Source organism: Anomaloglossus baeobatrachus, chromosome 4 (assembly GCF_048569485.1).
Source record: "Anomaloglossus baeobatrachus isolate aAnoBae1 chromosome 4, aAnoBae1.hap1, whole genome shotgun sequence".
NCBI classification, from domain to species: Eukaryota; Metazoa; Chordata; class Amphibia; order Anura; family Aromobatidae; genus Anomaloglossus; species Anomaloglossus baeobatrachus.
Window position 1 is genome coordinate 66,266,147 of NC_134356.1, and position 25,279 is coordinate 66,291,425.

General features: G+C 45.8%; 1 long non-coding RNA gene across 1 annotated transcript; it reads right to left on the reverse strand.

The window, feature by feature from the left end:
• Positions 1-519: 519 nt before the first annotated feature.
• LOC142301218 (uncharacterized) lies at positions 520-12,554 on the reverse strand. Its single transcript, XR_012752714.1, has 3 exons — positions 12,532-12,554; positions 3,737-3,854; positions 520-654 (listed from the first exon to the last, which is right to left on the reverse strand). It is a non-coding gene; the product is annotated as an uncharacterized LOC142301218 (long non-coding RNA).
• Between the last annotated feature and the right edge of the window lie 12,725 nt (positions 12,555-25,279).

The following is a 25,279-nucleotide window of genomic DNA, read 5'->3' on the forward strand; positions in this document are numbered from 1 at the left end:
TCTGGTTCAAGGCTTTTCTGAATCACCTTGAGTTGTAGAAAAAAATCTAGATCTTTTCTGGTGCTGCTTCAAAGGACTCTCGAAGAAAAACTTTTGCATCAACGAGTCATTTTGTGTATGCCTATTATGAACAACTTTTCAGACCCTAATTTAGTCATTGTCAGATTCCCAAATCTTTTGAGGAACCAGTAGAAAAATGTTTATTAGTCTGTACTGCAAGAGATAGAGAATCTCCAATCCATAGACATGTAAACAGAGTGGCTTATTTCAACGTGTTTCGACGTGAAACCCAACTTCTTCATTAGCAAAAACCACCAAATTATTATTCTTATTATGTAATTTTTCCTAATCTTTCCAGCAGAGTTTTCAGGGCCAATCTGATATTCTTAAGAAAGGTTTTTTTTTTTTTTTAACATACAATGAATGTTTACAGAAAGATTTGTACTTACGATGTTCTCTTGGCCATTGTTGGCATCTCTGCAGAATTTCAGAATTCTTTTATACTTCTTAATTGTGACTCTCCTATTTGTTATTTTCACTGTATCTTCTACAATTCCCTTTGATTCCTTTGTTTTTAGACATTTTTCTCCTTTTCATCTCAGAATTCCACCTTAGTGTTCACATGGTTTCATCTGAAATTGATTTGTGACGTTTCTTTGAAGACAAAAGGTAAGTAGTATCGTGGAAATCTTATGGTTTATTGTTGCTTTAATCTTCTTTTGAAGTTTTCACATTAAAAGGTCCATGAACTCCACAACTTTAATAAACTTATATAGTGTTATTCATTTTCACAGCTTTTTAAAAAATGACCCATCGAAATGGGCAATTTGGGTAACAGGAATGTGTACTGAAATTTTAATATTTTACTTAATTCCTCAGCACTTTACCGATAGCTTCATTACTGATGGGGCAAGTGTGCTCGGCACTACTTGTTACACGATTGAGCATTGGGGTACTTGGGTACTCACGGAGCTCGGTTGAGTATCGTGGGTGCTCGGATATTTCATCCACGAAACAATGGCCACAATGCACAAGCTTGCTTCACGCCATGATATGGGCAGGCACCTAAGGGAGAGCCATTTGCAGACTCTGAATGACTCTCCCGAGGAATAAAACAATGTTCTCGGACGTATTGTGAGTAAAAAAATAAAAACCTGCCCTTCCTCCCTCCGGTAGTGCCCTGATTATGGCTGGCTGTATGTGGGCAGAGACCCAAACAAGCCAATAATTGACTTTCCATAATGTTTGTTACTCACGTAGAGCTCATCCAAGAATTTGTCCTGCTCAAATCGAGCTACAAACATTCGAGCATTTTAGTGCTCAACCATCACTAGTCATCATGGCTGCCTCCAAGGGGTTTATAATCTGAATTCCTTATCAGTATGTCTTTGAAAAGTGAGTAGAAACAGGAGTACCCGGTGGAAACTCAACAAAATACGGGGGGAACATGCAAACTCCTCACAGATGTTGTGCTTGGAGAAATGTAAATTCAAAACTCCACCTTGCCAAATATAGGGGTTGTACAGTTGAAGAATTGATAGGGAATTATGACCAAAAATTGAAGGTACTCTGTTCATACTTATCTCAAGCTTACAAAGAGTGTTCTTGTTCTGGAGGACCTCTCCCGTCTTGTATTATGCAGAAAGTCTATTGATTTTATAGGCACTGCATAATGCATAATTCCACCACTAGTGGTGCTGCAGAATAATCAAATGCTTACTGCCAAGTTTCTCTTAAAATAATCTTGTCTGCCAATATATTTCTAGACTTTTAGTGCAGGAGAGGGATGGAATTAGGATAGGCTCCCATCAAAGAAAGGTCACCTTGGCGCAGTTGATGGATGCACAAGAATTGGCCAATTATTGAGCTAAGAACCTTCATTTTTCTAAATATATTCTATATAGCATTATTGCAGTATAAGTTTCTTTTGTTCTATGTTTGCATATGTCTTGGAACTTACAGAGTGCTGCTGTCATGGGTGTGTCATGCTTGACAGACAGTCCTGTGGTGTCTGGCCATAGAAGGTCACAGCGTTTGGCTACACAATCTGCTCTCTAACTTTCCCTTTTTCCCTCTTTGTGGTTTATCCCTTTCTCTTTAGGACCCTGTGGATTTCCTTGTCTTTCAGTTGTTAATCATCGGAACTTCCCTTTTGTTTTTAAATACTCTAATTTCCCCTTGTTCTTTGCTCACGACAGTCTTATAAACCTACCCTAGCCCTGGATGCAAGCATCAGCTTGTTTCTATCTAATGAAACTTTGTGGTTCGTTGCTGCATCTCTACCTGAGTCTTCCTGGAGATAAGTTGTTTATGTGCTTTTCCCTGTCTCTATTCCTCGTGTGTTCTTTAGTACTTCATGGGGTTGACTAAAGGCCACTTTACACACAGCGACATTGCTAGCGATGTCGCTGGTGAAAGCACCCACCCACGTCGGTTGTGCGTCACGGGCAAATTGCTGCCCGTGGCGCACAACATCGTTAGTCCCTGTCACACATACTTATCTGCCTAGCGACGTCGCTAAGGGGGAGGTTCGTTCGGCGTCACAGCGGCATCACTAAGAGGCCGCCCAGTAGATCCGGAGGGGCAGAGATGAGCAGTCGAACATCCCACCCACCTCCTTCCTTCCTCATTGGTGGCGTCCGCAGGTACGATGTTGTTCCTCATTCCTGCGGTGTCACACATAGCGATGTGTGCTGCCGCAGGAACCATGACCAACCTGTGTCCTGCAACAGCAACAATATTTGAGAATAGAACGACGTGTCAACGATCAACGATATGGTGAGTAATTTTGATCGTTAGCGGTCGTTCGTGCGTTTCACACGCAACGACGTTGCTAACGAGGCCGGATGTGCGTCACGAATTCCGTGACCCCAACGACATCTCGTTAGCGATGTCGTTGCGTGTAAAGCCCCCTTAAGCGCCCATCCCATCCATTCCCTACCTAGGGTCCAGTTCTAGGGACAGTGAGGGTAAGGTATACTGCTCGGCGCATACGAACGGAACCTATTTAAGGTGGTCTCGGGAACCAGTGGCCAACGGAAGGTTTGGTCAGGGGTCTCCTCTATCCCTAGGCACAGGGTTTCCCTTCATTGTCACAGTATGCATTGTACTTCCCCATACCTAGGCTGACAACTGCTGTGTCCTTATGTTTGTGTTTCCCTTATAATATACCTGATCGTTGGGATTCCTGGTAATTTATGATCTGATTATTGTTAAGACATCTGTCTGAGCAGAGACATGTCAAAGCGGATGACTCCTTTACTTCATTTTTTCTTTTTTATGGAGATGGAACATTTAAATGTGACCAACTGATAGGAAAGATAAGACTTTCTCATAGCAATTATCTCAGCTAGGTCTTGGAAATTGACTTTGCAATCTGAATTATTATTTTGTGAAAAAGAGGTCTCACATTTTGCAATTTTTAACAGTTTACTTTACACTCTTTTTATTCCCAAGAGATCTTCCATTTTCGAATTCCCAAGATTTAGCCTTTTTTTCAGGTGAAACAATTTTTTTCAGCCAAAAAATACAGCATTAGCAGAGTTGAAAAAAAAAAAATAATTGCCTAAGCAGTTTGAGGTGTAACAGTGTTTTCATCTGACTTCTTGGGCCTTTGAGAATGTATTCAAGTCTCTATCCTGTAATACCTTGCATTAACACAGTACAAAAGTAGGATTAAAGGGAACACACTTCTAAAAATACGAACGGTAAAAGAAATGGCTTAAATGAAGTTTACCTGGACTAGAACTTCGTCTTTGTGATCTATTGATAACAGTAAAGTCGCTGGAGTATAGAGGTCACAGATCAGCCATTTTCTAAAGCTTTTGATAATGGCACGCTTTACTGATTGCTGTCTATTGAAAAAGTTACAGCTCTTTAAATACAAGGTTATTAAAAATGTAAAGTTGTAAAAAGCTAAAGAAACTTAAATTCTTGCAGTAAAGAATATTTCCAAAAAGAAACAGGAGAAAAAACAAAAAAACATAGAATTTTTCACATTTTTGTGCAATTTACTGCATTGCGTATCAAATCTATTCAGCAATATATTTTCCTGTCTGGGAATAAAAGATCAATTCATGGGAAGAATGTGGAAAAAGCTTCTACAGGCCCTGGGAAAAAACATAAATAATGTAGATATTTCCATTGACAGATGTAATCTTAGATCCCAAGTGCTGACCATTAAAGAATTATACCTCCAAAACCTCCTTAGCATTTTGTGAAATAGGATTTTATACTGAAAAATAACAAAAAAAAATTACAAGTGAAGTTGACAAATAATGTAACAAAATACATAATATAGTTATACATATATGTCCTAAATAGTCAGTACTCAGCATAAATCATGTGTTTCCCCTAAAATAAGACACTGTCTTATATAATTTTTTTCCACAAAAAATGCGCCAGGGCTTATTTTCGGGATCGGGCTTATTTGGGGGAAAACACGGGTTGGGGTAACTTTAATCCCCAAAAAAGGTCGACCCCCGTCCCCCCCAGGAGAATCATACTTACCAGATACCGGACATTTGCGTCACTCATAGATCCTCCACGTGCGTTCCCTGCAGGTCCTTGTCTTCTCCACAGTGGTCCTCTCCTGCTTACGGCTGGCCATCCAGCACTCACACACACAAGCATCAAACACACACTCACATACACATTCAGTGATACTGCACTGCTTCCGGCAGACACGAGGACCTGGAACACTGTGAATTTGAGGACCGGCAGTGGAATGCATCGAGGACCTGCGGCATTCTAGTACAGGTCCTCCCACTACAGTTTCTTGTGTTCCACAGCATTGTAGATCACCGGAGCAGTATGGTATCACGATATGTGTGTGAGTGTGTTCCACCGCAGCTCCTCAATGCGTTCAACCACAGGTCCTTGATACATTCCAACGCAGGTCCTCAATGCGTTATACTGCAGATTCTCAATGCGTTCCATAGCATTCCGTTCTGGTGAGTATGATTGTGGGGTCTCTCTTCTTTCTTTTGGGGGTGTCTACTTTCTTTAATGAAGTGTCCTGCAATATTCTTTAACTTTTTAACTAGCTGCATGGACATTTTATTATTGAACCACAACTAGTGGGCTTATTTTCGAGTAGAGTTTATATTTAAATATTACTCCAAAAAGGCCAAAAATTCCTGGTAGGGCTTATTTTTGGGGTAGGGCCTATTTTTGGGGAAACATGACAGTACACCTTCAATAGCTTTGTCAGAAAACCTTTAGATTTCTTTCAGAATCAGCATTTTCTATAAGATACCATACTACAAAATACTCTACAAATTTGGGTCATTGATTGTAGACAAGATTTGTTAGTTTGGAAACCTGAAAAAGTAATTTCCCTAACAAAATAATTCAAGACCATGATGCAAAAATGAGTGCACACCAATTAAAGTCTATGCAGCAAAGCTAAAGTTTAGATTACAAAATTCTAATTAACAAGTATTCAATTACAGGTAAATCTAATTTTTTAATTAAACAGGTGTTCAGCAGACAGCTGACTATAAATGGGCATTAGTTAACAAAGAAAACCTCAAGCATTTCATTTCATGTTGTCAGCAATGGCACCACATGGAAGAGAAATGTCACATAATCTGAAAAAGAAAATAATTTCTTTACAGAAAAAAGATGAAGACTAGCAAAGTTTTAATTCTTCATGCTTAGAACACTTGGTGCTGTCCTTAAAAATCATAGAGGTCATACAAAATTCTAGCTGTAGTAGTTTTTGATGTGGGATGTATTCATTAGAGCATCAACTAATTTGAGTAAAACTGAAGATTTTGTAATGAAAGTTAATATTATTATTAGCCTTACTTTTATGTTATGGGTCAAAAAATGTTCTATGAACCTCAGTGTTATCAAAAGTTTGAAAATTGTTCTTGTGATCAGTTAGATATTGATTCAAGTCTTAATTTTCAAAGAGTGTACTCATTTATGCTGAACACTTTACATCTGATTAATTTGATTTTAGTTTTTTTAAAGTCCAAAAAGGAATTTGTTAAGTACTCTAAGCGAAAATGGTACATCGTATAAGGTCTAATGCAAGCCTTCAAGGGGGGAACATGACAGGCTGCAAATGACACAGGGATTCTTTTCTGGGGGTACACATCAATGCTCCGTTACAGACAGATCCATTGCATTTTACAGTTCTTCAGAGCCGTTTGTAGTGTTTGAATGCCTCGCACTGGGGGTAAAAATAGCATTATTGGATGTACTGTGTACAAAAAATGAAAAGAAAAAAATCCAGCCTCCCTCCCTCGGAAGTGTTCTGTTTAAGTCTGACTGAATGTAGCGGGAGAGCTGACCTGCCCAACCAATGACTTCCAATAAAGTTCAGGTCAAGTCTGGGTACGGAACTGAAATTGTAAAATTCAGCTAAAGCTGTAGAACCCGAACTTCTAGTTGGTCCACTCATATCTACAAATAATGGGTAACATAAAGGAACTGGAGATTAGCGAACCCAAGGTTCGGAGTTCGTACCAAATGCAGACTTTTAAAAAAAAAACAGAGCTTGAGTGCTTTGCGTATGCAAACCACTCACGTGACCATTGCTGTGCTCAAGTAATCTCAGTACTCAGCCCAGTTTGAGATTTGAATGGCTCACACTGGGGGTAACAAGAGCATCATCAGATGTAGTGTGAACCAAACAATAAAATTTTAGAAACCTTGCCCACCTTCCTCAGCAAGTGATCTGTTTATGGCTGACTGTATGTGGGCAGAGACCTGAACTGTCCAATTAGCGACTTTCTTTGGAGTTCAGGTCAAGTCCGGGTCCCAAACCAAACTAATCTAAGATCCGACTGATCCCACCGAACCGAACGTCCACGGGTTCGCTCTTTTCTAATAGGAGCCTGACAAACCCTAAATTAAGTCCAAATTTCCAGAAAAAATTATAATGCAGCAGTGTGCACAATTTATATTTTTATAAGGATAGGGCTAGCGGTCGAATTTAGACACAACACCTGTTGCATGGCCAAAGTCCTCAGTGTGTTGCTGGATTGTTTTGCTATGCCAGAAGTACTGTGATCTCGATATGCAAGTCTCAAATCCTTTTAGGTCTTGCTTATTGAGGTCATAGTACCTTCACTTGTATTGAGTTGCGAACTATGACCACGCAACAGGTGTAAAGGCCAATCGCCATCCATGTGACCATGGCCTTATGGCCGCTTTACACGCTGCAATATCGTTACCTATATCGCTAGCGTGCGTGCCCGCCCCCATCAGTTATGTGTCACGGGCAAATCGCTGCCCGTGGTGCACAACATCGCTAGGAACTGTCACACTACTTACCTGCCTAGCGACGTCGCTGTGACCGGCGAACCACCTCCTTTCTAAGGGGGCGGTTAGTTCGGCGTCATAGCGACGTCACTAAATGGCGGCCAAATAGAAGCGGAGGGGCGCAGGTGAGCAGGACGAACATGCCGCCCACCTCCTTCCTTCCTCATTGCGTGCGGCCGCAGGTAAGGAGATGTTCGTCGTTCCTGCGGTGTCACACATAGCGATGTGTGCTGCCGCAGGAACGACAAACAACATCATACCTGCAGCAGCAACGATATTTGGGAATAGAGCAGTGTGTCAACGAGCAACGATATGGTAAGTATTATCGCTCGTTAACGGTTGCTCCTGTGTGTCACACGCAACAACGTCGCTAAAGAGGCCGGATGTGCGTCACGAATTCCGTGACCCCAACAACATCTCTTTAGCGATGTTGTTGCGTGTAAAGCCGCCTTTAATCCCTTTCATCCTGATTTTCAGCAAGGAGAAGTGGTCCATACTGTGCCCTAGATTTCCAGTAGAGAAACCAGACTTATCGAATATATGGTGACTCTTCAGCATTGGCTCCCACACTGAAGAAGAAAACCTACTAGACAGCATAGACACCGGCCGCTCTATGCTGCTATTAACAACAAAGTAGCCTATGAAAGTGATTTAGAAAAATGATTATTACACACGTCTGCCCTATAATCATTTTTCTATTAGTGAAAGTACACTTTAAAGGTTGTTTTTTATCTGAGAAAACAAAAATAGACACTTAAACCCCGATTCATCATACTTTTTGTGCCTTTCCATAAGTAAAAGCATTTCTATTTTTGCACTATATTCATTATGGTTGGCTTTCATACAATTTTGCCTCTATTTTTTTTTAGTACTTCTTATATTTTTATGTTCGCTTGACAATGTTGCCGCAGCTTTCACTATCCAGATATTTTCAGCTAATATTCTTTTTGCAACTTTTTGAAATCTGGTAAAATGTTTGCACAAGGACACTCCAGTGCTGGGTTATAGTACAAAATCTGTTTTGTGTATTTGAACATTGGTGTGCCATATTTTAAAGCTTCTTGAAAGGATCTTGCAAGATTTTGCTCCAAAAAGGTGCAAATAAAGCAAAAGATTACATTTCAAGTCACACAAAAAATTCATCAAACATCATATGAAATTATAATGAACTTGGCTCAAAGTCCACCAGCAAAAACTGAAAGTCAAGTCAGAAAAATACATTTGAGGAATTGGGGCCTTAAAATACATGGACATCTTTCTTATGGAAATGAAGATATTTTTACTTATTAGGACTACCTTTAGTTAACTAAGGTATACAAACCTTTATTCCTTCATTTATTTTAAGATCCTCGTGTCAGATTTAGCGCTTGTGAGGATCTTTGTACTAGCTTCAACTTTTTCCCTGCTGTTTTCTCTAAAGCCCGCTACACACGCTTCAATATATCTCACAATCCGTCGTTGGGGTCAAGTTGTAAGTGACGCACATCCGGCATTGTTTGTGAGGTATCTGCGTGTGACATCTACGTGCGATCAGGATTGAACGCAAAACCGTTGATCGCAAACACATCGTATCATTCTCTAGAATTGAGCGTTTTGTTGCACGAACCTAGTGAATTGTAACGTGTGACATCCCTCATACGATTTTGGTGTTTGATGCTATGTGCGCAGGTGTGCGCTCTGCACCGCAGCTTAAAAAAGGTCCGCTTCAGAGTGCAGCTGAAAAGCTGCATTCTGAAGCGCCTCACAATGTCTGTAATTCACTAATCTCTGTCAGTCGGTCACTATCTCTGTCCCTCACTCTCTGTCCATGTCAGTCTATCCCCCTCTCTCATATACTCACCGATCCCCGATCCCCGGCTCTGCACGGCGTTCACACTGCTCCGGCGGCTTTTACTGTTTTGAAAAAGCCGGCCGCCCATTAAACAATCTCGTATTCCCTGCTTTCCCCGCCCACCGGCGCCTATGATTGGTTACAGTGAGACACGCCCCCACGCTGAGTGACAGGTGTCACACTGCACCCAATCACAGCAGCCGGTGGGCGTGTCTATACTGTGTAGTGAAATAAATAATTAAATAATTAAAAAAAACGGCGTGTGGTCCTCCCCCAATTTTAAAACCAGCCAGATAAAGCCATACGGCTGAAGGCTGGTATTCTCAGGATGGGGAGCTCCACGTTATGGGGAGCCCCCCAGCCTAACAATATCAGCCAACAGCCGCCCAGAATTGCCGCATACATTATATGCGACAGTTCTGGGACTGTACCCGGCTCTTCCCGATTTGCCCTGGTGCGTTGGCAAATCGGGGTAATAAGGAGTTATTGGCAGCCCATAGCTGCCAATAAGTCCTAGATTAATCATGTCAGGCGTCTATGAGACACCTTCCATGATTAATCTGTAAATTACAGTAAATAAACACACACACCCGAAAAAAATCCTTTATTAGAAATAAAAAACACAAACATATACCCTGGTTAACCACTTTAATCAGCCCCAAAAAGCCCTCCATGTCCGGCGTAATCCAGGATGCTCCAGCGTCGCATCCAGCGCTGCTGCATGGAGGTGACCGGAGCTGCAGAATACACAGCCGCTCCGGTCACCTCCACGCAGGTAATGAAGACAGCCGTGCGATCAGCTGAGCTGTCACTGAGGTTACCCGCGGCCACCGCTGCATCCACCGCTGGATCCAGTGACAGCGGGTAACCTCAGTGACAGCTCAGCTGATCACGCGGCTCTCTTCATTAGCTGTGTGGAGGTGACCGGAGCGGCTGTGTATTCTGCAGCTCCGGTCACCTCCATGCAGCACAGCTGGAAGCGACGCAGGAGCATCCTGGATTACGCCGGACATGGAGGGCTTTTTGGGGCTGATTAAAGTGGTGAACCAGGGTATATGTTTGTGTTTTTTATTTCTAATAAAGGATTTTTTTCGGGTGTGTGTGTTTATTTACTGTAATTTACAGATTAATCATGGAAGGTGTCTCATAGACGCCTGACATGATTAATCTAGGATTTAGTGGCAGCTATGGGCTGCCAATAACTCCTTATTACCCCGATTTGCCAACGCACCAGGGCAAATCGGGAAGAGCCGGGTACAGTCCCAGAACTGTCGCATCTAATGTATGCGGCAATTCTGGGCGGCTGCTGACTGATATTGTTAGGCTGGGGGGCTCCCCATAACGTGGAGCTCCCCATCCTGAGAATACCAGCCTTCAGCCGTATGGCTTTATCTGGCTGGTATTAAAATTGGGGGGGACCGCACGCCGTTTTTTTTATTTATTTAATTATTTATTTCACTACACAGTATAGACACGCCCACCGGCTGCTGTGATTGGGTGCAGAGTGACACCTGTCACTCAGCGTGGGGGCGTGTCTCACTGTAACCAATCATAGGCGCCGGTGGGCGGGGAAAGCAGGGAATACGAGATTGTTTAATGGGCGGACGGCTTTTTCAAAACAGTAAAAGCCGCCGGAGCAGTGTGAACGCCGTGCATTGCCGGGGATTGGTGAGTATGAGAGAGGGCTGCTAACTTCAGTCACTTAGGAGATTAGCGGTCACCGGTGAGCCCTTCACAGGTGACCGCTAATCAGGACGCGACACAGACAGAGCCGCAGCATGACCGTGAAGTCGGGTGAAGTTCACCCGAGTTCATTCTGACAGTGCGGCTCTGTCTGTGTCTGCTGTCATCTGCCATTCAGCTCTGCTACATGGCTGTCTGTGTCTGCTGTTAGCGGCCATGTAGCAGAGCTGAACGGCAGATGACATAGTAAAAACGCATCCCTATACATTACACACGCTTGGCAAGTCAATAAATAAAAAAAAAAAAGGTGCCCAATGCATACGTCACAGAACACATGATCTAAAGGATCGCACACAAAATTGATCAATTTAACATAGACTACTAACGCACGTGTGACAGCAAATGACCGACCTACGTGCAATCTCATAAGATCCCGTATGCAACCTGGGCGTGTCACATCGCAAATGCGATTGTACAACTAATTGCAACGTGTAAAGTGGGCTTAACACTGAAAGGAGGGGAAGGAGCAGAGACAAGTTTCACAAATGGATAACGGGAGATGAAGGGTTAAAAATCCACGCTTACAATGGACAAGATGCACAGGATGTGAAGAGGCCATATAAGTATAATTCAAGTAGTTTATTAGGTCTACGTGAGATTCGACAGCTCTGATCATAGTTGTCATGATTACCTGATAACTGTGAATTGCTGTACTTTTCTGCTATTCAAAGTCGTCGGAGCTGCGTTTGGGGAACGTGGACTACAACAGAGCTTCGTGGGAACATTTTTTATAATAATTTGGTGAACGAGGGATAGTGTGAAGGAGTCTTTATTCAAAGAAACTATTTTTTCTTGTGTGTGGTTTATTTTTTCAGATTAATGGGTTAGCAGTGGGGGGGTGTGAGAGACACCTCTCCATTACTAACCCCTAGGCTTGATGCGAGCTGACATTACACAGCTGACATCATTACCCCTTTTGTCACCACACGAGAGCAATTATGAAAATCCAGACAATGAGTCAGAACTGGCATGTCTAATGGATGCACCAATTTTAGGGCAGCTGCGGGCTGGCTTTTTTAGGCTGGGAAGGGGCCAATATCCATGGACCTTCCCAGCCCGATAATACCAGCCACCAGCTGTCTGCTTTACCTTGACAAATTATCAAAAATAAGGGGTATCCCACACCATTTTTTTTAATTATTTATTTATTTATTAGGTTAGACAAGGTTAACACTCTTTAATGCCACATGAAAGGCACTAATGGGTGCAAGTGTACAATATACAATGTACTGCAATAGCAATCAATTAAACACTGTCCATATGCCTGCTCTAATCAAAGCTCTCACTCCTAGATTAACTCACCCCAAAACTGCTTCCAGAAGAATGAGCAAAGCATCCCCCCCCCGGGTCTCATATAAGACCTGATGACACAATGCAGCCGGCCAATCACAGTAATGCCAGTAGCCAACATGGATATGGCATTACCGTGTATGGCAGGCAATCCCTACATATTGATTGGCTGTCTAACAGCTGCAAAACATGCAGGGCAGGGACTCGAGTATGGTGCCCATGTACCCGCGATACTCGATTGAGTAACTATTGTACCCAAGCACCGCCATGCTTGATCAAGTACTGAGCAGTGCCAAGCACGCATGCTCATCACTAATGGTCAGAGTTTTTTTAAATTCTTGTTTGCTAAATTTTGAATTGCAGTGAATAAATTTGCACAAATCGCAACAAACCTTGTAATTGTTGGGAAAATACCTGTGGGTAAGAGAAGAAAAAGAGAGAGGACCTTATTGACCCTAAAACTTTGACTTTAGGAAGAGAGAAAAAGATAAAAGACCCCATTGACCATAAGAACTTTCACACAATGACGTTATCCCATTCTCTTGTTCATCATATAACCACAGAAAAGACTGGACAAAAAAAGGATTGAATAAAAAATAACAAAAGTCCAAAATAATGAAAACTACATAAAAAAAAATCTACATGTATATATTCAAGCAGCCAGGTAAGTCATACCTAATCATCTGAGCAGTGCCCATGGCTGCGTACTGCACAGCCGCCCCCATTCAAATCAATAGGGGCGGACGTGCAGTACTCAGCCGCGGCCACTATTCTATTGATGGTGCTGTGCTCCGCGGCTCCGCAAATGAGTAGTCATGGCTGGTGGTGGCACTACAAATAGCTGATAGGCGGGGGTACCGGGTGTCGCACTCCCACCGATCAGACATTAGGATTGGTGTCATGGATGTGTCACGGGTGACAAACAGTCATGTGGTTTCTGGCAATAGAAAGTCACAGTATTTGGCTGTGCAAAATGCTCCCTGACTTTCTGTTATTCCTGCTGTTAGCATTCCTTGCACTAGGTAGCTTTCCTGCTGGGTTTTCAGCTCTTCCCATTTAGGACTTAGTGGAGCCCTCTTTCTGTCCAGCTGCTTATTATCAGTATTCTCTTTGTGCTTAAATACTCCCATCTTCACTGGACTGGTGCTGGTGATATTATTCAGTTCATTCAAGCTCTGGTTGCAAGCAGATGGCTTGTAATCAGCTGTGATATTGTTGCTCTTACTTTGCTGAATTTCTACCTGAGTCATCGGTGGATAAGTAGTTCATGTTTTACCTTGTGTATCCTCCTTGTGTCTTTTTTAGTGTTTAGTGGGGTTGATGAAGAGCTCATTCCACCCGTTTCCTAATTAGGGCTCAGCACTAGGGATACCTAGTATCCGACTGCGGAACCTATCTAGGATGGTGAGGGACCCCAGGTCCAGCACTAGGGATACCTAGGGTCAGGTATTCGGCTCGGCACATAGGTGCGGAACCTATCTAGGGTGGTGAGGGACTCCAGGCCCAGCCCTAGGCATACCTAGGGTCAGTTATTCGGCTCGGCACATATATGTGGAACCTATCTAGGTTGGTGAGGGACTCCAGGCCTAGCACTAGGGATTCCTAGAGTCATGTATCTCGCTCGGCTCATAGATGTGGAACCTATCTAGGGTGGTGAGGGATCCCAGGGACCAGCAATAGGTTCGTTCAGGGGTCACCATCTCCCCCTTCCCTAGACACAGGGTTTCCCTTTCTCCGTTCGCTTTGTATGTCCCCGTACCTAGTGTGACATCAGGTCATCAATCTTAAAATCCCAGACAGCCCCTTTAAACCAAATAAATCGATCATCCACAAGACGTGTACATGTAATCCATCACCAGCTGGAAGATAAAGATTAGCAGCTACTGATATCTTTCCTCTCCTAACGATAACGATATAGGAGCTTGTCTTGTTTGTACAATAGGTGGAACATATGGGTTTTATTTGCCTGCATTCAATAATTACATTTTATTTAGATTACCCCTACTCGTCAAATATGCCGTAATAGAAATGATATTGCTCCAGTCTCACCCCACGTATTGAGATACACAGCAGAAGATTTCAGCATTTCTTGGCTCCTCTTTCAGGCACACAGCTACAAAACACAATTTGGTAATCAGTAAAGTCCCGGCAACTAAATGCATTGATCTCCATGTTTTGTTCATGATCCCCCCAGAGATTAATAGATAACAGACTGACCTCAATGTATTACACTGGAAGAACAATCTCCATGATCATCACATCTCCATCTGCCGGAATGTGCCCTGAATGCACAACCAGATGAAGGCTTTATACTTCAACACTTACTTCACTTTTTCTTTTTTCTTCCGATGAAGACTATGGACAGCGACATGTAAATCCTCCCAAAAACTCCACTCACTATCGGCAATAAATTATGGAATATAGCTCACACATTTAACCTCTTCATCACCACGTGACTTTACGTTTTTGAGCGTTCCTCACCCCTCCATTCCAAGAGACTTAACAAAATTAAATTTACCATCCACATAGCTAAAGGAGGGTTCATATTATTACACGATAAGTTATAGTTATATATAGTATATATATATATAGTTGTGAAATACTCCATTCATTTTACTATATAATGTACAAGAAAAGGGGGAGGGAAAATTCTAAGTGTAGTGAAACTGGAAAAAAAATGCTACATCGGTTTCTTGGTGTTCATCGTGCGGTAAAATGATCTGATGAATAAATTTCCACAAATTTCAATTTTGGAAAACTTGTAATGGCTCAGAAAATCAATAGGAGAAGAGGAGAGAAAGAGAGGTCCTGCTGACCAAAGGATCTTACACTCTACAGGAGGGAGAGGACCTCACTGACCGTAAGAGCTTATACTCTACCGGAGAAAGAGTGGACCCTGCTGATCATAAGAGCTTACACTCCACAGCAGGGGTGGGGAACCTCTGGCCTTTTATCCGGCCCCCAGGCAGATTACCGGGGGCGGCAGTGCGGGGGCCGCTGGCCCTTTTAATCAAAACATGCGCTGCTTGTGAAAACCAATGGGCTCTCCCACTGTCCAGTGTCAGCGTGTTTGGCCGCTCTCTGCATTCTGTGTGGTGTGCCTGCCCATCTGCCCTCCGAGCAGTGTGCCCACCCCTCTGCCCTCCAAGCGGTGTGCCCGCCTTTCTGCCCCTGAAGCGGTGTGCCCACCCCTCTGCCCTCCGAGTGGTGTGCCTACCCCTCTGCCCTCTGGAGCCGTGTGCCCGCCCCTCTGCCTTCCGGCGCTGAGTGTCAGGCACCTGCTCTCCAAAGTTATGTGTCCGGCGCCTGCCCTCTGTGCGGTCTGTGGCCCTTTCAGTGCTTTGTGACCTTCCAGTTCTGTGTACCACGCCCCAGAGTTGTGTGCGATGCTCAGTGCTGTGTCCCCCCCTCCATCCATGCTGTGTATCACCCCAGGTTTGTGTCCCCCCAGTAATTTCAGGGCCCTGCAAGTGCTGTGTGCAGCCCCCCCAGTGCTGTGCAGCCCCCCCCATGCCCTGTGCCCTCCTAATGTTGTGTATCACACCCAGTGTTGTGTTCCGCCAGTGAAAAATGTATGTGCCCCTTATAGTTCAGTCTGTGCTCCCAGTCCTCCCTGTGATATCTGTGCCTCCCTAGTGATGTCTGTGCCCCCCAGTGATGTCTGTGCCCCAGACCCTCTTGTGATGTCTGTGCCCCCAGCCACTCTTGTGATGACTGTGCCCCGAGCCACTCTTGTGATGGCTGTGCCCCATCCCCTATTGTGATGGCTGTGCCCCCATCCCCTATTGTGATGGCTGTGCCCCCAGCCCCTCTTGTGATGTCTGTGCCCTCAGCCCCTCTTGTGATGTCTGTGCCCCCAGCCCCACTTGCATTGTGTATGTCCCCCCAGCACCTCTTGCACTGTATATGCCCCTTCAGCGTCTCTTGTGTTTGCCTCCAGCATCTCCTGTGATGTGTATGCCCCAGCGTTTCCTGTGACTTATACATCAGATTGGAGATGCTAGGGGCATATACATCATTGGAGGGGCTGGGGGCATTTACATTACAGGAGGGTCTGGGGGCATTTACATTACAGGAGGGGCTGGGGGTATTTACATCACAGGAGGGGCTGGGGTCATTTACATCACAGGAGTGGCTGTGGGCATTTATATCACAGGAAGGGCTGGGGGCATATATATGTCCCTAGCCTCTCATGTGATGTATGTGCCCCCGGTGTCTCCTGTCATGTATATTCAGCAGACCCAGCGTCTCCTATCTGATGTATATATGTCAGTCCCAGTGTCTCCTATGTGATGTATATGCCCCCAGGATCTCCAGTGATGTATGTGCCTTCAGCATCTCCTGTGATGTATATACAGCAGTCCCAGTTTTCCTATGTGATGTGTGTGCCTCCAGCATCTCCTGGGATGTATATACAGCATATGTTATGTGATGTATATAATTTACCAATCTTATTATCACAAGGAGTTGACTCTGCTCCAGACCAAAACAAACCTGAAAAAGCTGCTGTGAGAAAAAACATAATTAGTATCATCAAACATCACAGCCGCACCACAGAGAAGCAGCTCCGGCCACCACAGTAAGGGTGAGTTAATTAATTGTTTGACCAAATATAGCAGGTTTTTTTCACATTGATAATTTTGTGCGACCCCCGAAGGTTGGTAGAAATTTCCAAATGGCCCCCGGCTGAAAAAAGGTTCCCCACCCCTGCTCTACAGGAAAGAGAGGACACTGCTGACCATAAGAGCTTACACTCTACAGGAGAGAGAGAGAACACTGCTGACCATGAGATCTTACACTCTACAGGAGAGAGAGTGGACCCTGCTGACTATAAGAGCTTACACTCTACAGAAGAGGGAGAGAGAGGACCCCCCTGATAATACTGTAAGAGCTTACACTCTACAGGAAAGAGAGGACACTGCTGACCATAAGAGCTTACACAGTACAGGAGAGAGAGAACCTCACTGACCATAAAAGCTTACACTCTACAGGAGAGAGAGTACTCCATTGACCATAAGACCTTACACTCTACAGGAGAGAGAGTACTCCATTGACCATAAGAGCTTACACTCTACAGGAGAGAGATGATGCCACTGATCATAAGAGCTTATACTCTACAGGAGAGAGTACTCCATTGACCATAAGAGCTTACACTCTACAGGAGAGGACCCCTCTGACCATAAGAGCTTACACTCTACAGGAGAGAGAGGACCCCACTGACCATAAGAGCTTATACTCTACAAGTATAGCTTACACGCTACAGGATTGAGAGGATCTTACAGAGATAGCAGATGACAGTTGGTGCTTATAAAATTTTATGGAGAAATGTAACTGACATTTCGGGGGGACTGGCAGTAGAATGTCTGTTTCTGCTTCAAGCTCCTCCCCTTCCTTTCTGTTAAGAATTTAATAAACACCAACTGCCATCTTTATCTCAGTAAGGCTGGGGCCACACGAGGATTACTGCGATCCCATCGCATGACACTCGGCTCACGCTGGCAGTACAGCAGAGCCGAGTGTCATGCGAGTGTCCCTGCTACTGACTTCCATTCGTGTGAGCGGACCTCAGCTGCGGGGGGTGGACTGGCGCTGAGGAGGGGAGGGAGGGATTTAAATAGTGAAAATAAAATTGAGATATGTGTCAGAAAAAAAATCTTTTTGTCACCAATAGTACATTTTTCAATTGATGAAGCTGTAGGAGCCTGTTTTTCATATAATTAGCTGATGTTTTAATTGAATAACATTTTGGGGAACTTCAGCATTTGCCATATAGGTTAAATAATGTTATATTTTGATAGAATGGAATTTAACGGATTTGGCAATTACAAATATGTATTTTTTATATTTTTAACCCAATGGCTCAGCGTAACAGAATAGCAGCTATGGGGGTGTTCATCAGGCCCCTGGCTGTTATGAAAGTCCATTGGTGCACTGCAATTTTGTCACAAGGGTGTTGGATTTGGAAACAACTCACCACCTGGCACACTATCAGAAACCATGCACCACCCAGAGAGAGCGCTCCCTAAATGCCACTCTCAGAGGATAACAGTGGCAACTAAAAAGCAGCAATAAGAGCTAGCTCTAGTCGCAGATGTCAGAAGTGGATAAAAGCCACAGAACTGATACTAAGGTAAGTTCCTGGGTTCGATCCATAAAAATGAAGATTCAGCAGACATTTTTTTGCCTCTTTCTGGGGTACGTGGTTAAAAGGCAAACACAAAAAAAAATTATACTCATCAAGCCCCTTACTTATGTCTTATGAAAAAAGAAAAGATAGCCAGCTTACTGTAGATGATTGCTCCAGTGTCAGAGTCTTAATAATCAGAGCAGCACAGCACGGGGAGAACATACAACACATGGAAGCAGTAGAAAAATAGAAACAGAAGTCCAGCGAGCAGGTAATTTTAAGTTAAAAACTTGGATATCCTTTATTCTACTTGAAAAATAAAAGCAGGAGTAATTAGGCACTCCGGAGTCTATAAAGGCATCAGCCCATAGGCTGTCTGTAAAATGAGACGCATTTCGGCATTAAGCCTTCTTCAAAGTCATAATAATTAATTACTCCTGCTTTTATTTGTCAACTAGAATAAAGGATATACGGGTTTTTAACTCAAAATTAGCTGCTCGATGGACTTCTGTTTTTCTCTTACATCTTAGTGCCACTGCTCTCCGCCGTCTTCCTCTGCCTTGCTTGTTCCCTCTGGCTTGCTTGTTCCCTCTAGCTCGCTTATTACCTATGGCTCGCCTATTACCACTGGCTTGCTTGTTACCTTTGACTCACTTGTTCCTTCTGGCTCACTTGTTACCTCTGGCTCAATTGTTACCTTTGGCTTTCTTATTACCTCTGACTTGCTTGTTACCTCTGGCACGCTTGTTCCCCCTGGCTCTTCTGTTACCTCTGGAATCGTTTGTTCCCTCTGGCTTGCTTGTTCCCTTTGGTTTGCTCGTTTCCTCTGGCTTGCTTGTTACATTTTGCTCCCTTGTTTCCTCTGTCTCCCTTGTTATTTCTGGCTCATTAGTTCCCTCTGGCTCACTTGTTCCCACTGGTTTACTTGTTACCTCTGGCTAACTTGTTACCTCCGGCACGCTTTTTCCCTTTGGTTCTCGTTACCTCTGGCTCACTTATTTCCTGTGGCTTGCTTGTTCCCTCTAGTTCTCTTGTTACTTTTGGCTCACCTATTCACTCTGGCTCGCTTGTTGCCTCTGGCTCACTGGTTGCCTCTGGCTTGCTTGTTACCTCTGGCTCTCTTGTTCCCTCTGGCTCGCTTGTTACCTCTGGCTGACTTGTTACCTCTGGTTCTCTTGTTACCTCTGGTTCACTTGTTACCTCTGGCTCGCTTGTTCCCTCTGGTTCTCTTGTTACTTCTGGTTCTCTTGTCACCTCTGGCTCGCTTGTTCCCTCTGGCTCGCTTGTTACCTCTGGCTCACTCGTTCCCTCTGGTTCTCTTGTTACCTCTGGCTCGCTTGTTCCCATTGGTTCTCTTGTTACCTCTGGCTTACTTGTTCCCTCTGGTTCTCTTGTTACCTCTGGTTCTCTTGTCACCTCTGGCTCGCTTGTTCCCTCTGGCTCGCTTGTTACCTCTGGCTCGCTTGTTCCCTCTGGCTCGCTTGTTACCTCTGGCTCACTCGTTCCCTCTGGTTCTCTTGTTACCTCTGGCTCACTTGTTCCCGCTGGTTCTCTTGTTACCTCTGGCTTACTTGTTCCCTCTGGTTCTCTTGTCACCTCTGGCTCGCTTGTTCCCTCTGGCTCGCTTGTTACCTCTGGCTCACTCGTTCCCTTTGGTTCTCTTGTTACCTCTGGCTCGCTTGTTCCCTCTGGTTCTCTTGTTACCTCTGGCTTACTTGTTCCCTCTGGTTCTCTTGTTACCTCTGGTTCTCTTGTCACCTCTGGCTCGCTTGTTCCCTCTGGCTCGCTTGTTACCGCTGGCTCACTCGTTCCCTCTGGTTCTCTTGTTATCTCTGGCTCACTTGTTCCCGCTGGTTCTCTTGTTACCTCTGGCTCACTTGTTCCCTCTGGTTCTCTTGTTCCCTCTGGTTCTCTTGTTACCTCTGGCTCACTTGTTCCCTCTGGTTCTCTTGTTACCTCTGGCTCACTTGTTCCCTCTGGTTCTCTTGTTACCTCTGGCTCACTTGTTCCTTCTGGCTTGCTTGGTTATCTTTGCCACTAATCTTCTCTTATGTCTCCAGTCATCTCTACTTTCATGCCTCCAGAGTTGACCTAAAGTAGTGTCAATGTGGCGCCCCTGACCTGGTCAGGCACCACTGAGTACTGCACCCATGCTGGGACAGTACTTACAGGTAATCCTAAGGGCCAGAACGAGGTGTGTACGCACAGACACATAGCAACCAGTTCCCCCACACCATTAGATGGGACCCTGGGGTAGTCTCCGGAGGGGACTAGCCTTCAATTCTTATCAATGGGTGTAGTGGAGGGGCTGGGAGTTAAAGTGCAGAGGCTGTCAGGAAAGGAGTGGAGTGAGCCAGTCTGTTAGTGGTGAGCGGCGGTTGCTAGGAGACGCGCGCGGCCACTAGTCAGACCCTGCGCGGTGTAGTGACAGTTGGCGGGGGAGAACGGTTACCAGTCAGTCAGTCAGAAAGACAGAGAGAGAGTTAGTCAAGTATGGGGACTACCGGTGACTAGGCACGGGGAACAGGTTCCTAGAGTAGACGTTCATTTATTGATCTACTAAACCTACCGGTGAGGAGACTAGAGGTACCTCACCAACCATCTAGAGTCCGAGCCTCAGCAGCAACGCAGGGACCCATAAGGAGACAGAGCTTGAAGCAATCTCACCTGGTCCACGCTGCCGGCAAATGGGCCAAAAAGGGAGAAAAGGCAGTAGCGACTACCTGAATAGACCCCACGGTACTTCAAGTCAGGGGTTATCCGAACAACGAAGTGCTAGGAAGGCGAGTTAATGGTTACCCTCAGATCGGCCTGAAGGACCTCCTGGTTCTCACCTGGTTTATCACAGTATCGCCTGGGTTACCTCACCATAACAACAGCAGTGCGTAAAAATGAGTTGAAAGACTTTCTGAACTGAGACTGAATTATTCTGGGACCTGTTGTTCTACACACATGAGCCCCTGGGGCCAGCCTCACTCACGGGAGGCCACACCATCCGACTGCAGACTCCATCAGCCCCAGACGCTCGTTAAATTTGCAGTGGTGGTCACCCATATCCCTGACCGCAAACTATGAGTGGCGTCACGACACATATATACAAAAATCGACCTACCTGTTGCCTTATATAAAGAAGCCCTGTGGCGTTCCTGAAGAGGAGCAAGATCCCTGGGGCGGCACGGCTTCACATCATCATGTCACGTGCCAACACAAATTTTATCGTGGAGTGAGACCTGGTGAACGCCTGATATGTCGAAGAGTGAAAAACACTGAAGTCAGAAGAGAACACGTAGAGGCAGAAGAAGGAAGCGAGCCAGAAGAGGACTGGTCAGTGATCTGCGGCGCCAGGACAGATGAGGGACAAAATAAGTAGAATGTTTTTAACTTTTTAGCTCCTCAGGAAAGCCCTTAGAGTATAATAAATGGATTTTAGCAGCAATTCAGCCCACATGAAATAATTTTGACGCAAATTGAATTTCCCGGCCAAACTCAAGCTAATGTGTTGAATTGTATTTCACCAGATTTGCTCATCTCTCACTTACATAGTTACATTTTTCCAAATTGGTTAGCTGCAAATGGCCGAACGCAGGAGCTCCAAGGCTGACAATAACATTTTTTATATGTTTCCACAAATAATTATTTAATAGGAAATTTGAGGAAGAAAAATATTATATTGACATTAGCTCTAGAACATTAAATATGTGGCTATTCAGCAGAAGAAACAAATGCATTTTACTGCTATACATCAAGTACAATAAAATAATATATCATTTTCAACCTAAGGGTGAATGCACCTTGAAAAGAACTTACCATATGAAAGAAGATTTTTCAAGCTTTTTAAATTTAAGCTCTTGAAAGGTAACCATGGCAACCAGTAACTTAAAGGAATTTTTCCAGTCTTCTGAAGAATGCAGGGCGGATTCGACAGTAGGTCCATATCTGAGACACAAACACACTTAATACCTGACATTTTAAAATCGCCTAATAATTATGATGCCATGTGGTAAGTTTAATTCCTGATAAAAGTACATGCAATAAAAGGCCAATCAGCTTAAAAAGTGTCCGTAGTTTTCATTTCTAGTTCATAATTCAATAGTACATATGAAAATAAGAAACTTTGTAATATATCTTATTAGATAAATTGGCTTCGTTCTACTCCTGGGTTGATCTATTACTCTCAATTCATGGGTAAAAGCTGTAAAAATCAGTGAATACAGATTTTCAGACTACTGAAATAAGAGATGACAGTTGGTGCTTATAAGATTCTATGGAGAGGAGGGAAAGGCTGGAGGCAGACAGATATGCTGCTTAAAATTTTCTTTAAATGACAGTTGTGCTTAAAATTTTAGAGTAATCATGAAAAAAAGTAATATAAAAATAAATACCAAAAATTTTCCATCACGCTAGTGGGACGCCCTATACCCCAGGGGTCACAGGTAATAACATCTACCACATACACACACACCCCCATCCCCTGTGAGGTCACACACATTTCACCCGAAAGGGAGACCTGATGCCTCCCTCAGGGCGAGTAGAGCACACCAGGTGGGCGGAGTCAGGTGGAAAGACACGCCACCGAGGAGACTACTGTCCTGGGGCAGGAAGTTCAAACAGAGTTTAGTTTTGGAGTTGACAGTGAATGGTAGAGGAGCAGCTGTCAGGGATCCGGGTAGGAGCCTGGGCCCCTTAGAGAACGTCAGGCAGGCAGACGGTGGTGGCCATCTGCAGGAGTACCGGTACAGCAACCGGCGGAACCGTACGGACCAGGCCTGGGTTGGAGCCCACCGGTCCCGAACCGGGGAGTCAACTGTGTACTGGAGCACCAACAGGAGGGTACTCAGACCCAGTCCTAGCTTAGAAGCCACTGAGTATAGGCAAATTGACTGATTGTTGTCCAGACCTCACGGGTTCATCCACATCCAAAGTCCCGAAAGAAGGCAAAAGCCCACCGAGACCGGGTGAGTGCCACCACCAAGGGCCAAACACCAGGGCCAGCGCCTGCGGGCAACCGAGGGCTCCTCTGACAGCTCAACGCCGGGGAGCAGGCTACCACTGCTTAGGCAGGGGGGCCGAAACTCAAACATCCAGAGGTGCATGGGAAAAGGGGCCACCATCAACCCCACAGTGGACATCAGCAGCCGGCTGTGGGGACCGACCACTACCGAACTTTGGTTTACCAGTGACTCTGAGTGTGAATCAATCGTGAGTTCACCAGTGCCATCCGGGCACGACGCTACACCGCGGCACGGCGAGCTGCACCCTGAGGACATCACCCCTTCCAGTCCCCCACCGGGGCCCCGGGACACACCGCCCCTACCCACTGAGGGGCCAACATCTCAGCTGCGGCCGCAACACAGATCCCGGACGAGCCCGCCATCACTTCAGCCGCAGCGGTGGTGCATCCCCCGTCACCACGACCCGTGGGTGGCGTCACGACCCGTTACAAAACCACCACCCCCCACCACCTTCCCTTAACAAGAGCAACGTGGCCCCCGGTCCGGAGGCGCTCGTGCCACCGAGAACCCGAGCCCGGACATCGAGCGGCTCGGCCTGAGCAAGCGGAGGAAGCAGCCGGACCCCTCTCAGGGCGGTACACGTATACGCCTTCTGGCGTCACGAACAGGATTCGGACAGTCCACTTACCTGTGGAAAGTTTCCATCAGCGGTGTCCAGCCGAAAAAGTTGAAGTCCTGCTATCTTGGCGCGAAAGTCTCCCGCTCGAGTCATCTTCCCCGAGCAATGAAGGCGCGAAAAGTGAGTCCCCGCCCCCGAAGGAGGAGTGCTAAGAGAAAACCAAGGGGGAGGTGGGCGAGAAGGCTGCCTGATGTAACCGAGCAGATAAAAGGGCAGGGACTCCAGGACCCTGCATCCGTTCCGTTCCTGGACCCACACTGTGCAGCATGGCGACTCCCGTCCCGTGTCCCGATACCCTGGAGCCCGCGCAAGGAACCCGGCCACGCAGAGCCCGTTTCCGGAGGGGACCCGTTACCGGACGGCACCTGAACCAGCGGGTGATGCCAAAGGCCCCGGAAGTGGCTGCGCCCAGAGGTACCCAGGCTCCAGCAACCCGCTCGGCCAAGATGGCCCCGAAGGCAAAACAAGCCGCTCCAGGGTTGCGGGCCTCGGCTGAGGTTCCGCGGGGAGGCAGCTGCAGGGTAGCAGAGCCGGCCGCAACACAGCGGCGCTTCCCTCCGAGGGTGTCGATAGTGGTCAACACTGGGGAGCGCCGGCTGGGCCAGATCCCCACTGATGCAGACCCCGGGCATGTAAACCCACCGTATTGGGAGCTGCAGCCCAGCCAGTTGTGCTGGGAGATTGTGGCCAGAGAAAGAAAGAGAGAGGAGGTGCTGGCCCATACCATTGAGGGGAAGGAGCACCTAAGGAGCGCTGGTTACTGGGTACGGGGCCCCACCCACCAGGGCCAGGTCCGACGATTTAACAAGGACAAGGGCTGGGGATTCTTATACGACCCCGGTCTGGAAACGGAAGTGTTCTTTTCCCGGCGGGATGTAAAAAGCCATCTCCCGTTCGGGCACCCTGACCGTGACCTCCTGCCCGGCGATTTGGTGCACTACACCCGGCACCGAGGGGAGAGGGGCTGGTTTGCCCTAGATGTCCGGAGTGGCAGACAGCCCCCTCCTCCACCTTACAGCCCTGAAGTAGACGTGGAAGAGGAGTCCCGCGTTGATGAGTAAAGACGGTAGCCGTTGCTGCTAAAAAGGACCCGTCCCCGTTGTGACTTGTGTGTAGTTGGAAACCCCTGTTGCGTGAGTGACTGCTCATGCACAAGGCCGTGGACTTGCCGGCCACCCAAAAACTTTTGGGCTTGTAAATATTGCCCTGTCTGCCCACTTTGACATGACTTCCCGTTCAGTTGGCCTCCGGAGAGGCAGATTGGAGGAAGGACCCGCAGCAGAGCAGGCTGGGGTCCGGTCACCACCAGGATCGGTGACCATCCTCCGGGGTGCCCTTGACAACTGCCGGGTGCGCTGCACTGTACCCGTTCCCGCCTGGGT